Consider the following 16,158-nt stretch of genomic DNA (forward strand, 5'->3'; position numbering starts at 1 on the left):
TTTAGCCAGTAAGCTTTTTACGATGTAAAAGTTCAGATATTAGTTTGAAAACATTCCACATGGAGGCTGGAGGAGGTTTTGGGATTTGGAGGAAATATTGTGTGTTGTAATGAAATCAGGGCTGGGAGGCTATGTTACGTTTCCAACAGTAATGCATATATTAGAAAGCTATCGGACAAAGAATACAAATATTTATGTAAATGTTCTCATCTGTGCGTTTCCAGCAACTGGTTTGAAGCGCATAAACTACAGCGTAGATTGGTTAGAAGTTGGCGCTATAGGCTACACATGGCTGTACTCCGCCAGGAAACAGAGTCATAATGTCCACGCATCGTGCTGTCCTAAGACGAAGACGATATAAATATGTGCCCGAAAAGATGCAGACAGCAAAAACAGCTGATCAGTCATGTGAGTTAAATGTCAGAACTTATTGTTCAAAGGCGTTTCCATATCCCATTTAGAGCTCAAAGACGACAATTATTATTTTCTTTTTGCGCAGTTGAGGAAGTTTTATCAAATCTTACCGTTTCCACACAGCTTTTCTTAGGCGATATCTCAGAATATGCAAAAAAATATGTCAATATATATATATATATATTTAGATATTGAATGTCAGTGAACAGCACAACCTTTCATTAGTTCATTATCACTGTACATAATGTCAACATTGAACCCTTTTAGCTGTATGTGTTTTGTGTAAGGGTCATCCATGTTGAAATAAAGCATCTTAGTCTGTCATTAAACAAATAGTTCAAAATGTAAGAAAATATGAATTATTGGCTTCCTTACTGAGAGCTATATGAGAAACACAGTGGCATTCACTCTATCCATGTCCATACAGTAAATATGAACAGTTACTGGAGCCAGGAGACGGTGAGCTTCTTAAAGTTACAAAGCAGCACCTCTAAAGCTCTTTAATCAACACATTATAACCTGAGGTGAATTGTTCAATATAGATCATAGAGCAGGGTATGCTTTAGGGCGGGGCTACATGGTGATTGACAGGTCGCTACCAGAGATGTATATGGCGTCTCTCTCACAGCGTCACTCCTACGCAGTCCAAATATGGTCACTTCTGTTCACTGGTTCCAAAAAACCCAGATGGCGACGGCCAAAATGCTGAACTGTATTGTTTTATACAGTCTATGGTCTGAACTCAGTAATCTGAACGTGTTTGGTTCACTGTGTAAACTCTTGTTTCAATGGACTGTTTGTCTTCAACCCTGAAAGAGGCTCCTAAAGTGAAATGACTCCTTATTTTAATGAAAAATATTCCTGTCTGCTGTCGGCTTGTTGTGAGCTGTCAATCATCTTCAGACATAATCTGATCAGCATCAACACGCGCAACAAGAAACAGTTAATGACCGTTTTAAACCAATCAGACAAATGAGTCGGACTGTAGCTTTTGGACGATTATGTGGAAATTGTCATTTTAGGATTTTTAAGCAGCGGTATTCAATGTCATCCAGCGGTTCTTCAGTCTCTCTGCGCTGCAGTTGGACAGCAGGCTGTGTGCGTGGTTGGTCCAGAGGAAAGTTTCAGTCATGGAATTTAGATTTAGTCTGCGTGCATGAACCGAGACGTTAACGGAGTGTTATTTCAGAGAGAGAGAGCTTGACCCCCGAGGGTGTCTCTGTGTCTTCTTCTGTCTGTCAGAATGATCGCCATAGTGACAAAGACAAACAGCATTCATCTAGCTGGACCTCAGTGTGTTTGTTTGTTATGTCTGGGGGACTTTTCTTAACCGACAAAGAAGTACGCTATTCTTTCATGAAAGTCACTAAAATGTCCGGGTCACTTGTGTGTACCTTTCGGGCCTCTGGGTGTGGTGACCTCCATTGACAGAGGACACACTCGTATATTATCTCCACATATGTTCGCACCTTCACTCGATCCCACAGTTCCGTGCCAACAGGACGGCTCAGTGTGCCGTAGATTACCCGGAAATCCTCTCACCCGTCTGCTACTTCACATGAGTTTGTGAGATGACCTGTTTGGTCTCTGTTTGTTCACATGTGCAGCTGAAACATATTGTGTGTCGAGCACATGATGTGTTAGCTTGTGTATGTGGAGTAATTGAACACGACTATCCGATTAGTGAAAACATTGTATCTCCACACATTGAATCTTATATTCTGTTTTTAGGTTGACTTTGTAGCAACTGCCCTGGGACCACAGAGGAAAAATAGCCTCTTGGCTAACATTTACAGGAATGTCTTATTAATGTGCACTGTTCCTACCAAATACACCAATAAAATAAACACATTTTGCTTTCCTTAAACCAAGAAAAACTGCTTTGTTTTCATATTTTTTGTTAGTTTTACTATGTATTAACCAATTAATTCATTTTTTAAGATCAATAGGTTTGTAGTTTAGTAACAAACAAGTTCCCAGAGCCACAGAGAGCTACTTCAAACTGCTGGTTCCAACCAACCAATGAAGACTCAAATTAAAACAGCAAATCCTCACATTGGAGCTAATGTGACCAGACATGTTTGTGACTTGTTTCTTGTTTACTGACATGAACAATTAATGCGTCATCTGCTCATTTTCTCAGTCAACTTATTTATCAACCTACTTTTTTTCAGTACTCTCATGATTGTAAGGAACGGCTGAATATTAATTTCTTGGTCAACTAGACGATCAAGATAAAGAACCACATGGATGCAAAACGATGTAGGAATACTTTTGTTCAGAGCTGATTCATACGCAAAGAGCAACTATGTACTGTGAAATTCTCCTAAATGGAAGCTAATGACCATGAAAATAATGTGAAAAGAAACAAAGGCCACAGTGAATACTGGATTCTGATTGGTAAGAGGTCCAATAGACATTTTAAACATTACGCCATGGCCACCAAACCCGCCTAAAAAAGGTGTTATCGTGCCAAATGTAGAAAGCTTTTACATCGGAGAAGATAAAATGCCGTGACAGCTGTGAGTTTTGAAGCAGCACTGCTCCTGCAGAAAGAGCAGGTTGCAGCACAGGCTCCACTGGTCGTGCCACTTTATCTGGCAGTATTAGATCAGTCCACATTCTTTCACGGAGTCAGAATCCCCTTTGATGATTAATGACATCGGGAAGTAATTAGTTTCTTTACTCTCTGCTTTCTTCTGTGGAACAGTTTAGTGCACAGAAAGGTTGAACCAGCGTACAGTGAACTGAGCCCAGAGGGGACGAGGCAGAGCGGCTGTAACTGAGATGGGATTTGTGTTAGAGCAGAGGATCAGTGTCCTCTCAAACCAGGGAGTCAATAACAGCTGACGTTGATCACCTAACTAACCAGAATGCAAAATATTCACTGTAACAAGAGATTTTTACTCTAAAACTGAATCAGAAAAGCTTTCGACCACATCTCATGGTCTTCATCATCCCCTAAGATGTGGTTGAATCCATGTTTTTCTTTTATCATTTCGCAGCTTTTTTGAAATCTATAAAATTGCATAAAAGAGGTCTGTTGCAGAAATGTTAAGCTAGTCATTTTTCAATAAACCTAGACCTATGAAAATACAGCTAAAATGTGACAAATATAACTGTCCTCATTTTGTAAAATTGCGAGCAGTCAAAGCGAGCAACTTTGTAGACATGTTTGACTGGTTAACATGCGGCATTTGTCATAATTCTAGACCTGTAAATGATCAAAATCACTTGATGACAAAAACACACAATCAGGTGTTTGATTCTCTTCCTGCTTCCTGCACATCTGCTTTAACTGTTGCTATCTGTTACTTTTAATGTCAAAAGTAAAAAGAAAGAAGAAGAATCAATGAAGTTTATTTGACAGTGTGGAGTCACTGTTTACTTTCCCACAGTGTTCTGAGAGACGGATGCCGTCTGGTACGATATTGACCGACAGCAGTGACACTGTGAAAGGATGTCTTTCTAATCTGCCTGTGGGGATGATGTCACCGGCGGATAAATGTGTCTGGTCGACTTCTGTTTCCAGGAGACAGTCAAACACAAACTGTCATTTCATCCCGCCTGAGTGCTCTGTGTGGTGGAGCTATGAAAGATTGTGAGTGGATGCAAAAATAAACTGAAGTACCATTCCAACTAAAGATTTGTGCTCTGTAGCTTTGTATCCCCACATGAAGAGTGGCGCTGGATTGAGTCCTAAAACCCGACAATGAGTCAGAATTTGTGCACTTCTGGTTCCCTCGTCTCAAAGTCGATGGGTTTTTGGTAAGATGCCTATAAATAAGTAAGTAAAAACAGTAAATACCCCTTTTACTGGTGCTCCTGTGACTGTGGTGTAGTGCGTTCATAGCCTAGCGTTAGCTTTTTACTTCTGCCGATTGCATTCACTCTTCAACAATCATGGAATCGGTGTTCATTTGTGAAGATGATCTTGCTGAACAAAAAGTGTAAGTATCATAAAAGTATATTTTCTACAATAATCAAAAATCCAGTGGAAAAATCCCATTGGCCCTTTCCCATCGGAACCAATGCGATGCTAACTTCCTGGTTAGCCCACAAAAATATGTCATCCCTGCAGCACTCTGTGTGCATTTTGGGTATTGATTAATTACTTCAATACCACCATGCAATAGGAAAACATCAATCTGTCTTTTACGAAGTGCCACCTTCAGAAGAGTGTCACCATGTGTCGACTGTTCATCCTTCAGCCTAACCCGTGTACAGTGTGAGGGTCCTGGGCTGTGGAACAATGGTTCTGGCATGCTGCAGTAAGCCAGACTAATGCCAGGAATGTCAGCAGTGAGCTGGCTGGCAAGTTCTCCTTCAGCAGGGTGCCTGAGTTTGACAAAGCACTGCTGCCTTTTCCACGAGTCCACGCCCAGCTACCGCTGAAAACGTGGGAAGGTTATTTACTAGTGGGTCTGCAGCAGTGATTCAACAATAACCACATTTACACTGATTGTGTCTCACCTTTCCATCCAATTCTCAAGGCCGAGAAAGAACGAGCTCGTAGGTGTGAATCATGTCACCGACTTCTCGAGATACAATCGTAGTCATAATGCTGATATTCAAAATATCACCGTGTCATTTGAAAACACTGCAACTTGTTTTTACTTCAATCAGAGGATTAAAAGGCTCACCATGAGCTGAGGAAATGCTCCGGTCTGCAGGTTTATATGTCACAAGTTCATGCTGGTCAAAGTAAAAACAAGTCGACAGAAATACAATTAAAATCGTATCATACCCAGAAACACTTTGCAGATAAATTTCCTGGCCCTTTAAAAAAAATAGTTGTAATCCTCATCTTCTTCATTCGCATCTTTAAGGTCACAGTTTTCGGCAGCAGCAGCAGCCGCACAGAATGGATCCGTTGTTCTTTGGTAATGAATTGTTCCTCCAGGTGGCCCTAGAACAGCCTCTAGTGGATCTCCGTCAGTGCTACACAAAAGGCAGAAAGACGGCCTGAATGTGTCTCTTTCACGGTTGTAGATCTGAAGGATAGCGGGCCTCACAATCCATTTTTCATCTTGGCACATTCTGTGAATTCCTCCCGTGTTGGTGTCTCCCTGTTAAGAGCTCTTTCTTTCTTCTGTCTGAACGTGGCTCAAAGAACACACACACACACGCACACACACACACACACACACACACACACACACACACACACCATGTTACTCTCTCGTTGCTCTCTTGTGTTCACGCCTTGTAGTTAATATCAGCCTCCCAGCATCAGGAAGTTGACAGCGATGGTGTCTCCCACTAAGTGACAGAACTACAGAAGGGTCAACAAAGTTTGTTTACGCTGAGTTTACGAACTGCTACAAATACGTTACATACAAGAGATGCTATAAGGCTACATAGGCTAGCTGTAGGGGTCATAATATAACAGGTATTATAACATGTGTATCCATATCAAATGTTTGGTCCTGATTGGCTGTCTGGTTAGTTAGTGCCATGGATGGATACAGCGTCGGAGGCGGGGCCTCGGTCAGTCACATCAAAGTTGCTCATTGGTGGCACACACAGCAGGCGCACTCGAGTTTCCTTTAACTCCGCCTCCCAACCGCTCCGGCTCGCTCACATAAATGACAGTTCGTTAAGCCTCTGGAAGGAACTTTGAATTTGTCTATTCATGAATTGTATAATGTATTGACCTAAGTGTTTGTATTAGGAAGTTGATTTACCATTTTGTCCACTATGTCAAATTGTCCTCGAAGCCCGGCGCTCTTCCTGTATCCAGTTCTCTTGTATATGTCCATGGTTAGCTCTGGTCGACACTAACTAGTGTAAAATATATATTAAAATACCAGTAACTATAGCAACAAATCGTCAAAGCTTCATGCAACATGCTCCATGCTCAAGTCACCATTCAAACTGATTATGATCAAATTTTTTAAAAATGGATGCATGTAAATGCAATAATATAGGAACCTTCTTTTGCACTGCAGACCGTGGACCGGGAGTGGGGTTAACTGAGGAGTGTAATTGTTCTCCACACTTCATCAGACAGAGAAAAGAGAGCCCACGGGGGCGGGACTGGGCGAGCATAACGACAGAAGCACCATTTAATTTGCTCTGTACTTAAGTGTGGTTACGTTCTAAAAATCACTTCCGACTCACTGAAATAACAGATTCAAGAAGGATCATCACCGTTTCTCTGATTTCTGTATATCTTGTTGTGTATTATTGCTCACATAAACCGTTTGCTCAACGTGTGATAGAAGCCGGAAGGAGTGGCAGTAGTAAACAGATTATTTTCAGCTGCTGACGGTTGACTCCCTGGCTGCTCGGTTGTCTGTTTGTGTACGTGTGTGCAGACGGGCTGCAACAACTGCACATGGAGTTTGATATCGCCTTTAGCCGGCCCAGTGCACACGCTCACCACAGAGTGTCCTGGTCCAGCTCCAGCTTCTCACGGCTGAGCTCCAGGGGGGGGGAGGGGGAGCCACACCCCAGAGAGAGGTGGGGGTGGGGTGGGGGTGTATCAGGTCCTCCGCCTCTGATTAAGAGGGGCATGAGACTTTTGGCTGTGTTTCAGACTGAGTTTTGACACCGTAGTACTGAACAGCTGCACGGAAACAGAAACGTCTGGTCAGCCGGGGGTGTGGACTCAGGTGGCTTCCCATGACACACTGTGACATTTAGCAAAGAAACATGACTTTCTCCATTTTCTAATGGCAGTCATCATGTGGTATTAAGCAACAACTTTAATTCTTGAAACCGATTTTAACAGTGATATAAAAAAACAAGTATTCATTATACTATGCATCATTTAGATGGCATGAATATCTGTGTTCTGACTCAATCTGTTCTCCTTTTAATAATGTATAGACTGAGGTAAACATGCATCTGTGAAATACTAGTTTGTCCCTTTAAGTGGCAAAAGTGAACCTCAACATTTCACAGCGTGCACCACCTTTTCCTATATTAAAGGTGCAATGTGTAAGAACTGGCCACATGCTCTCTACAAACAGAGGGCAACATTTCACCTCCACCACTGGTCCAACACAATTGCATGGCTGGAAAAAAATGGTGGAAGAGTTGGATGATGATGAGGAGCTCCTGTGCCCGGCGCGTAGTCATATTTTTCAGGGTGTGTTCGGCGTCTCTGCAGCTCTCAACCACCCATTCGGCTCTGCGGGATCTTCTCTGCAGAAGTACACGTTAGTATACGTTAGGCATTAGTATGTTCAGCTGTTGTGCCCCATATCCAGGTATTATTGATCTAGAGAAACAGAGCCTTCTTACTGCAGACATTTTGTCTTTTCAAACAGGTGTAGCTAATAACATTAAAGATGGCTGCGTTCCATTTAGGTGTGCCAGCTCCAAGGCTCACTGCCATGGCTTATGGCCACACCTAAATGGAGCGCGTCCATCAGCACTGTTATCAGTTACTGTTGTGCCGTCTCTGCTATAACAAGTCAGAATGTCTGCTGTGAGAAAGGCTGGTTACACACCCCATCATCGCATCCCAGTATTTATTAAAGAAATGTCCTTCCTGTACGAGCCAAAAGAGTCACATCTGCAGGCATTCTAGGTTGTTTACCGCTCCTGAAGAGGTCCACCTTTAAAATGCATTAAGGACAGAGGAGAAAAGCACAGCTTTGCATTTCGTCTGGGTTGAATATAAAAGATGTAACCGCACGGGTCGCCTTTCAATCAGAAGATCGGCGGATCGATCCCCGGCTCTTACAGCCCACGTCGATGCGTCCTTGTGACTTGACCCCGAATCGCTCCTGAAGGCTCTGCCATCGGCGTATGAATGGGTGTGAATGTGAATTAGTGTAGTCCTTATGGGCCCTTGCATGGTAGCCCCCTGCATCAGTGTACCAATGTGTGTGGATGGGCGAATGGTCAGAAGGCTAGAAACGCGCTATACAATGCAGGTCCATTTACTTGCGACTGCTTTCGGCTCACCATTGCCCTGACTCAGTGTGTGAAAGCACCTCTGGGCGTCGGTGCTCCTCCATAATACCAACGTAATTCGGCCGGTATACCTTTTTTAAAGTACCGAGTTCAGACTGCCGGTCTCAGGAGTAAGGATTTGAGAAAGTTCTGCCCGAGAGCCTTGATTTGCAGGAATAAAAAGTCCTCTGTGAGACAAAGTGAAATATCTGATTAAACAGAATGTCACTCTGTGACTAGGAAGAGACTGCATGCTTTGTCTAATTGTGTTAATAAAAAGCAGCATTTGGATAATAGAATAGAGTGAATCTATCTCAAACTTAATATTGACATCTGAGGGTCTGTTCTCATCATTGAAGGGTTAATCCTCTCAGTCACTGTACCTCTATATTTATTCCCTCACTGTCTCTTATAACTGGCTGAAACTGGTTCTGTGCCGACAAGCATTCATTGATTGTATATAGATTGTAAAAGGGGTCGTTTCAGCCCGTATAGCAAACCCTGAAAATACATCAGCGACGTAATGTAATTATATGCAGGTAACCCTGTTGTGATTCAGCGCCTGTGCTCGCTTTGTAGGCAATGTGAAATATTTCAGCTATTTATCTTTTATGATAAAAAGCAGCTGTCAAAGCTCTGCTAGAATATTTTAAAAACCAGCGCTGAGAACATTATCATTTCCATTGATTTGTAATGGATGCTTTGTTATATTTTAAGTGAAGTCGTATGGCCACTGAACACTTAGTTAGTGTCCCGTAGCAGCAGTTAGGAGGAAGACGAACCTTTAGCAGGAAGTGGCGCTGACTGTGAAACTAGAAGCCGTGTGGACATGTGGCCCTGATGCACAGCATTGATCACCATCCTGTAGAGCGGTGTCATTGATCGGCTCACTTATTGACTGAAGTAGCAGCATGACAACAGAAGCAGCGCAGCACACGGACCTACACACAAATAGATCATATGCTGCACAAACCAAACGGCTCCTATTTCACAAAGTAAAAGCCTTTTTTTCCTTAAGTGTCTTTGCTGACTCGGTACATTGTGAAGTGGATGATCTGAGCTTTAGACAACACTCGTGATTGTGTTTTCTGTAGTTGAGCTTTCCTCTATTGTTGTCGACCTGTTTGACTCGTCAGTTTCCATAAGCAGAGCTTTGATTCTGGGAAAAATGTTGATATCGGAAGAGCAGGTCAAATATGACGCTGATCCTGAATCCTTAAATGCTTTTTTCACATCTGCTCTATATCCTCTATAATATGCCCTCTGTCAGTCCTTTCATACTGACCAGCAATGTCAGTACTGCTGACCTCAGACACGACACATCAGAGCACCAGCCGGTCATTGGAGACTAGAGGAGACTGCTGAGTCACTGTCAGCATCACCTTCACTGTGAAGGATCTAACAATGTAAAGCTCGAGGGCTCTTGGTTTATTGATTATTTATTAGTAGATTGGATTGTTTTTTAATATCTTTTAAAACTTTATCATCGCATTAGCATAGATGAGATTCAATTATACAAACAGCAACTGGCAGACTCACAGAGCTGAATTTAATTAGTTAATTGGTAGAAATTAATTTGGCAGCTCTAATAAGTGATTTCAGCTGTTACGGGAATGTGGTGTAAGTTTAATTTTGTTCAGATTGCAAAGTGTAGTTTCCTACAAAAGCGCTCAGTCATCTAAACCCCTCCGAGGTCCAAGGTCCCCTCTGCAGCACTATTCATGAAAGAATATCCAGAGTATAATGCTGAGTCACTGATGCTGCTGTCCTGATGGGGGAGAAATAAACCAGCCAGTGATTTGATATTTCTCAGCTTTACCTTCATTTGGTATTTGATTTAAACAGACCTCAAAGTAGATGGTTTGTTTGATCTCCTCGACTAGTAGAGAAACATTATATAACATTACATCACCTCCTACCCCTCAGTCAAAACACTCATCGTTTCACACTTGCTGCATTGTTTGCTTTAGCTCAGCGTTGTGATGTGACAGCCGAGCGCCACTGTTATTGGTCGAGGCACCACGAGGATGAGACGGGACGACACCGGGGAGGGGTGAGAGGTGGGAAAGAAGGGAGACGTGCTTTTTTTTTTTCTGCTTTTTTTTCACAATTCCTTCTGCTGACGGGGATTGTGTGCAAGACTGGCAGCAGAGAGAGAGAGAGAGGGAGGGAGAGAGAGAGGGAGAGGGAGAGGGAGTGAGCAAAAACACTAAGCTGCCAACTTGTGTGGCTGCAGCAGAGCAGCGAGAGGGAGAGCAGGATACGGACAGCCTGCAGCTAGCAGAGAGACGCTTGCATCCTCCGGCGTGGTATCTGGGTGCAGCCAGCATGGATCCTGCACGGTCCATCCAGCATGAGATCAGCTCCCTCAAAGGTACTCCTCTCGCCCTTTTAAAAAAACTGATTTTTACTTCTTCTTGTGACCGCTGTCATCACCGTCATATGCTTGCGGGACCACCTTGTTTTCCCACAATCCCTCTCTGGTCCCTCTCAGGACCTCCTCATCGCATAGATGCAGGCTCCACAAAAAGTTCAGTTTGGAAGGCTTCAGGGCTGTTTGTGGGTCAGATGGAGGAATCCTAATCCTCTGGTCTCTCTTGCACTCTGCATGTTTTTGTGGATAAAAGGGATGAAAAGCTTTTGTTCCTTTGTGTCCAGAGGGGATGGAGACAGGGTCAGGGGGGGTGATTGTGCTGAGACGGTGTTTTTATGAGCTGTTACTTGGCTGCTGCTGCTGCTGCTGCTGCATGCGGCACGTTGAATGCGTCTGCGCCGGGAGATGCAGAGCAGAGCGGCTGCTGCATCGCCGCGGTAACTGCAATGATACGGCCAAGTGCTGCCCTGCCCCTCAGTCGGGGGTGGGATGGCTTATCTGGAGTTGTGAAGGAGCGAGCCTTCTTTGTCTCTGTTCCTGTCCGCCGCTCGTCTTGGTGAGATGCTTCTGATGTTTACATCAGCAAAGTTTGCTCCGCCCACCTCCCTCACTTCCAGGTGTCTCACTGCCTCTCTGTCACAGAGGTAGAGATCCAGTCGTACAGTCAGTTTGGATGTCTCATCTTAAGATGATATCTGACCGAAATGTGTCTCAAACACCAATCTTTCAAATCCTGTCAGTTTGATAATCTTATTTACCTATTCTTTGATCGTATTAGGGCTGCATCTATTGATTATTTTCATTATCTACTCGTCATACAGTTATTGCCGAGTCTAATCATCTATAAAATCTCAAAAAAGTGCAAGAATCCCCATCAAAATATCCTAAAAATAGACGGGCATCTTGTTCTGTCCGATCAACAGTCCAAAACCCACAGATATTCATTATACGATGCTATAAAATGATCGATCCACTAATAATCTCTAGATCAGATACTTCCTGATTTAAATCAAACTTTGGCAATTTTAGACGAATCAATCTATATGGGAAAGTTAATGTATGTTTGCTGTTTAACAAATTACCTTTTTCTTATTTGTTAAGCAATGACACAATGGGTATTAAAAACATTGAGGTATTGGAGAAAGTCTTGTTAGATATCGGCACTCAAAACCCGAACGTCCAACTGAGTTTGATGCAAAACAACCGTAGTAAAAGTTAGCTTGACATGTTGTTGCTGTGACAACACTCTCAATAGATCTACCCAGGAGGGCTCAACCATTTCTGTTAGTTCCTCAACCTGCAAAGTAAACCAAAGGCCTTTCTTCCATTATGTATTCTTTCTTCAAACACTCAGCTGATCAGGTATTCAGACCATGGACAGTGTGCTTCTTCTATACCGATCCGTGAGTCGGTGTGCACCAACTACATTTCACTAAGTCGAGGATTAACAGCAGACTATTGAACAGACACAAAGGCCCCACTTTGAGGAGACAGAACCCAACCGGCCCGGTGAAGCTGGCTCATCTCAAAGGAGAAGCTTTTTAACATGCCGCTCTGTGAGTCGAGGTCTCTGGCAGAATGTGGTAACACTCTGGAACAGGGACATTTAAATGAACCTGGAGCGGGATCAGAAGGGAGTCCTACCCACTGGGACGGGCCCACAATGCTTTCTCCGGGGGGGACAAAAGCTGCCTCGCTTCACCGAGCGCTCCCAAAGGAGTTACTTAACGTGTCCAACACCGCTGCTCACTGAGTGCTGCTCACTGAGTGCTGCTCAGTTCATTTGTACGCATGTCGTCACCTCTAGACCATCGCTCCCCACTGTGCATTCTTGTCTGCTATTTCCAGGCACTTGGTAGAGAATCGGCGCTTAATCACAAGAGCCTGTTGATGCTCCTCTGTATGTGTTGAGACAAGCGGGGCCACTATTGACACATGGCCTTGGTTACCCATCACTGACGGTAGGGACCTGTTAACCTGTTTCTACCAGCCAGCTTTGGGTCTTGACCCAAATATCTTGAGCTCATTTCAGGCTTATGAACAAAGACTGAGGAAGTGTTTTTTAGCTCCGTTTGCTGAATAAAACCCAACATACAAGGACGATATGAGATTACTCCTTTTCTTTCTGTCGTTCTGTCACCTGTCTTTTTTTAGTATTCTTCTTTCTGTTGTCTGATCTTTGTATTGTTTTACTCTACTGTTTATGCTCGTCATGGACAGGTCTCCCTGGCAATAGAGGTTTCACCCTTCAAACAGGCGTACCTGGTTGAATAAGTGGTCTTTCTCTTTCAAAATGTATTTTAATCAAACAACAAAAGCAACTACAACGAGGCCCTCTGCTTTTTAACCATGAGCTTGCCTACCAGCCTGTTGGCACTCTTAACCTGCTTTAACCTTTGACCTTTGGAGCTCTCCTGTTTGCTTTGTCTGTAACTCTGCGTGTTTGAACACTCCCTCTACTCCAGGGTCTCTGTCCAGCCCGTATCAGCATGTTTTCACAAACAGCCGACTGTTGTGAATTCAGGCCGTCTGAAGGTTGTGTGCCGGGCGGTGAAAGGACGATGGCGGGGCTTTTTCAGCAGGGCCGGTTCAAACACGGCGTATCCAGTTAAAAGGAAGTTCAGGGCCGGGGTCAGTGCACTTGGCCTCTGAGCGGTTTAGGGTTTCAGACGTGCGTGGCGAAGAGGCAAAGTAGCTTCGTGACAATCGGCAGGTTCACTCTTCTATTCTGCAGATGTAGGTCGTAGCAGATTGAAACAGTACTATCTATTAATCTTAAAGAATAATTGTTTTTCTAGCCAGTACAAAATGGGATTAAAATGTCATCAAAAAACATTTCAAGTTAAAGTAAGAAACTTTAAAGTCCATTTTGAATGGTGACACAAGTGATATACAGTAAACACATTTGTGTTCAGGAGGAAGGCAAACATACAGTACACCATATATATATATATATATATATATATACAAATAGTACAAATGTTTTGCTTGTCAAGTTCAGGTCTTTGTTGGACTCTTTCAGTTCTTCACAGTATGAGTGACTGCAGCTCAGGCAGGGTCCGCCATTGTGTTTAATGTATTAGGAGGTATACAGAGTGCTGAACAGGCAGCAGCTCACTAGAAGGCCTGCAGGGGATTCTGGGTCATCAGCCGTCTTTTCCGCACTTGCAGCCCTGAGCGCTGAGGGTCGTGTCCAACACGGAACAGAGGCAGACAGGAAGTGCTTTCTAAAGGAGGCGATACATGTGGCACATGTGTAGCACGTGCACACTTTTCAACAAAGCTGTGATAAATTCATGCCTTTTTGGTGATATTTTATAACATTTAATTTATGACCTTTAGATATTACTTGTCCAATGAAAATATAGTTTTTAGCAGACGTTTTTAGTGATCTTGATGTGAACTCTCCTCATGATGCATTGATTCACAGACCTGATTGCAGCTTCCGGTTGGACAGATAAACAATATGTGGATCCTCTCCTGAACCAAATTTGTAAAGTAAAAATAACTTTGTTAACATCATAACAGGGATATTATGTGGTTCCCTGATGACCCTATAAGTACATGCTTTAGATTTGAATCAGGAGTCTGGGGACGATTAAGCATCCCTCTATGATTTGCTTCCTTATTGCCCCACAATGTCCCGTACATGTGTATCTGTTGGATCTGCAGATAACAGTCCAGCATCAGATCAGCGTTTTCTTTTCCCCCCACTGCTGCGCTTTCTGCGTGCCCAGAAATTTCCCAGCATAAAATGATCCAATGCAGGGGATAAATAAGCGGCTGCTGCACTAAATATGTGTGCAAAAAAATCTAGATGTGTATGGTCACATTTCTGTACAGTTGTAATTCTTGAGCGTATCAAGTGGCTTCATTCATCAGGCGTGTCTGTCGGATGTTGCTGATGCGTACATCCGGCTCACGCTCAGAGATGCGGGGCTCACATGTCGCCCTCCCAGTCTCAGCAGCAGCGGTATTCAGCAGCTCTCGGATGCTTCGGATGCTACTTGAGCTGCACGAATGGGAAGACGGCCATGTTTCAGATTCCTCATCCCGTTTCTGCCCAGCCAGGGGTCGGATTCACTCCAGATGGGGGAACTGGAGCCACGTTATCTTCAGGCAGAGACGTAAAAAGACATCGAAGAGTTCGTCCCGCCCAGATTGAATTCTCATCAATATTTTTACATTAGCAGTAGATCACAGTACTACTTGTGTGTGAAGGTTGACAGCTACAAGAGCACTCGGGAAGCGCAGGCTAAATGCTCCACCTCGCAATGTTCATGAGTGTGAAACATAACTTGTGATTTGGATCCACACCAACATTTAATGGGTTTTTCCTTGGCCTGTGCTTAACCCTTCCACCAAGTGTCATGATAATCAGTTTTCCCATAATCCTGCAGAAAACCAAACCGAACTGAATACTACCTCCCCCCCGTCTTTCCCCTCAGCTCTACTGAATGTTTTACCGTCTTTCAGCTTGTTTCGGTCTTGCAGCCGCAACTCTATCGGGCTGTACCTCTGCCTCGATCGGTTAGTCCTTTTGTGTTACTGTGTAACTTTGGTGAACCGGGAACTAACCCGTTAAAATACCAAGGTCGCACAAAAACCCAAACAAAGTAATCGACTGAGGCAGCAGGAGACCAGCATGTCCTGTGTTCTGAGAGCTCAAAGTACTGTTTTTGTCAAAGAAGTCTCGTGTCTTTGAAGAGAGCTTAGATAACGAGTAAAGTTCTGACAACTACATTTCAAAAAATCCGAACTATCCCTTTAACCTTGTTTTCTGACTTTCACTCTATACTATCGGTTCAGCGCTGAATGGCAGACAAAGTGATACTTCGCAGCTAAAGAGGCAGATATTTCCTCCCTGTTGAAGGTTTTTTTTGGGGGGGACTTTCTCCTGTACTGATGTGAGGGTCCCGGGACAGAGGATGTCACATGTGTACAGATTGTAAAGCAAAAGAGAGCTAAAAGAAGAGTGAGTGCTGGAATTGATCTTTTCCCATATCTATTGGATATGTAAATGAGCTACTGTTTGCAAACAAGTTTAAACAAGTTCAACTTATCAGGTTGTGATATGTTGGTATAATGTTTACGGCCCGTTGTCGCTGCCCCCATTTTGACACACAGCATACCACTGTCAAACCAAGATTCACAGCTTGACAGAAAAGGGAATGCTGGAGTACAAAGCCCTGTAATAATGAACAGCACAGTGAATGCATCGGACCTTCCTGGTGATGATTCAGCCTGTGAGGTCTGAATGTGTGGTCTGCTTGGGGCCTGTGTTTCTCAGTAAGAGTCAGAGTGATCCCGTTATGAGCAGCGTGACTGACAGCTCTGAGTGGCCTCCTGACTTAGCTGATGTGATTACATAATGTCATTAACCCCAGGTTTCCTGTAATTCAGAAGGACGACGGCCTCCGTAAATTGACACATCCTCTCTGATCACCCGCTCCTTCCTCTAA

The 16,158-nt window shown here is 43.6% G+C and overlaps 1 protein-coding gene across 1 annotated transcript in view; it reads left to right on the plus strand.

Annotated features, from left to right (window-relative positions):
* The window catches only part of pleca (plectin a), a 101,421-nt gene that overhangs the window by 25,954 nt on the left and 59,309 nt on the right, over window positions 1–16,158 (plus strand). The window lies entirely within an intron of this gene.

This window comes from Anarhichas minor, unplaced genomic scaffold (assembly GCF_050575085.1).
Source record: "Anarhichas minor isolate MPS153535 unplaced genomic scaffold, ASM5057508v1 ptg000033l, whole genome shotgun sequence".
Classification (NCBI taxonomy): Eukaryota; Metazoa; Chordata; class Actinopteri; order Perciformes; family Anarhichadidae; genus Anarhichas; species Anarhichas minor.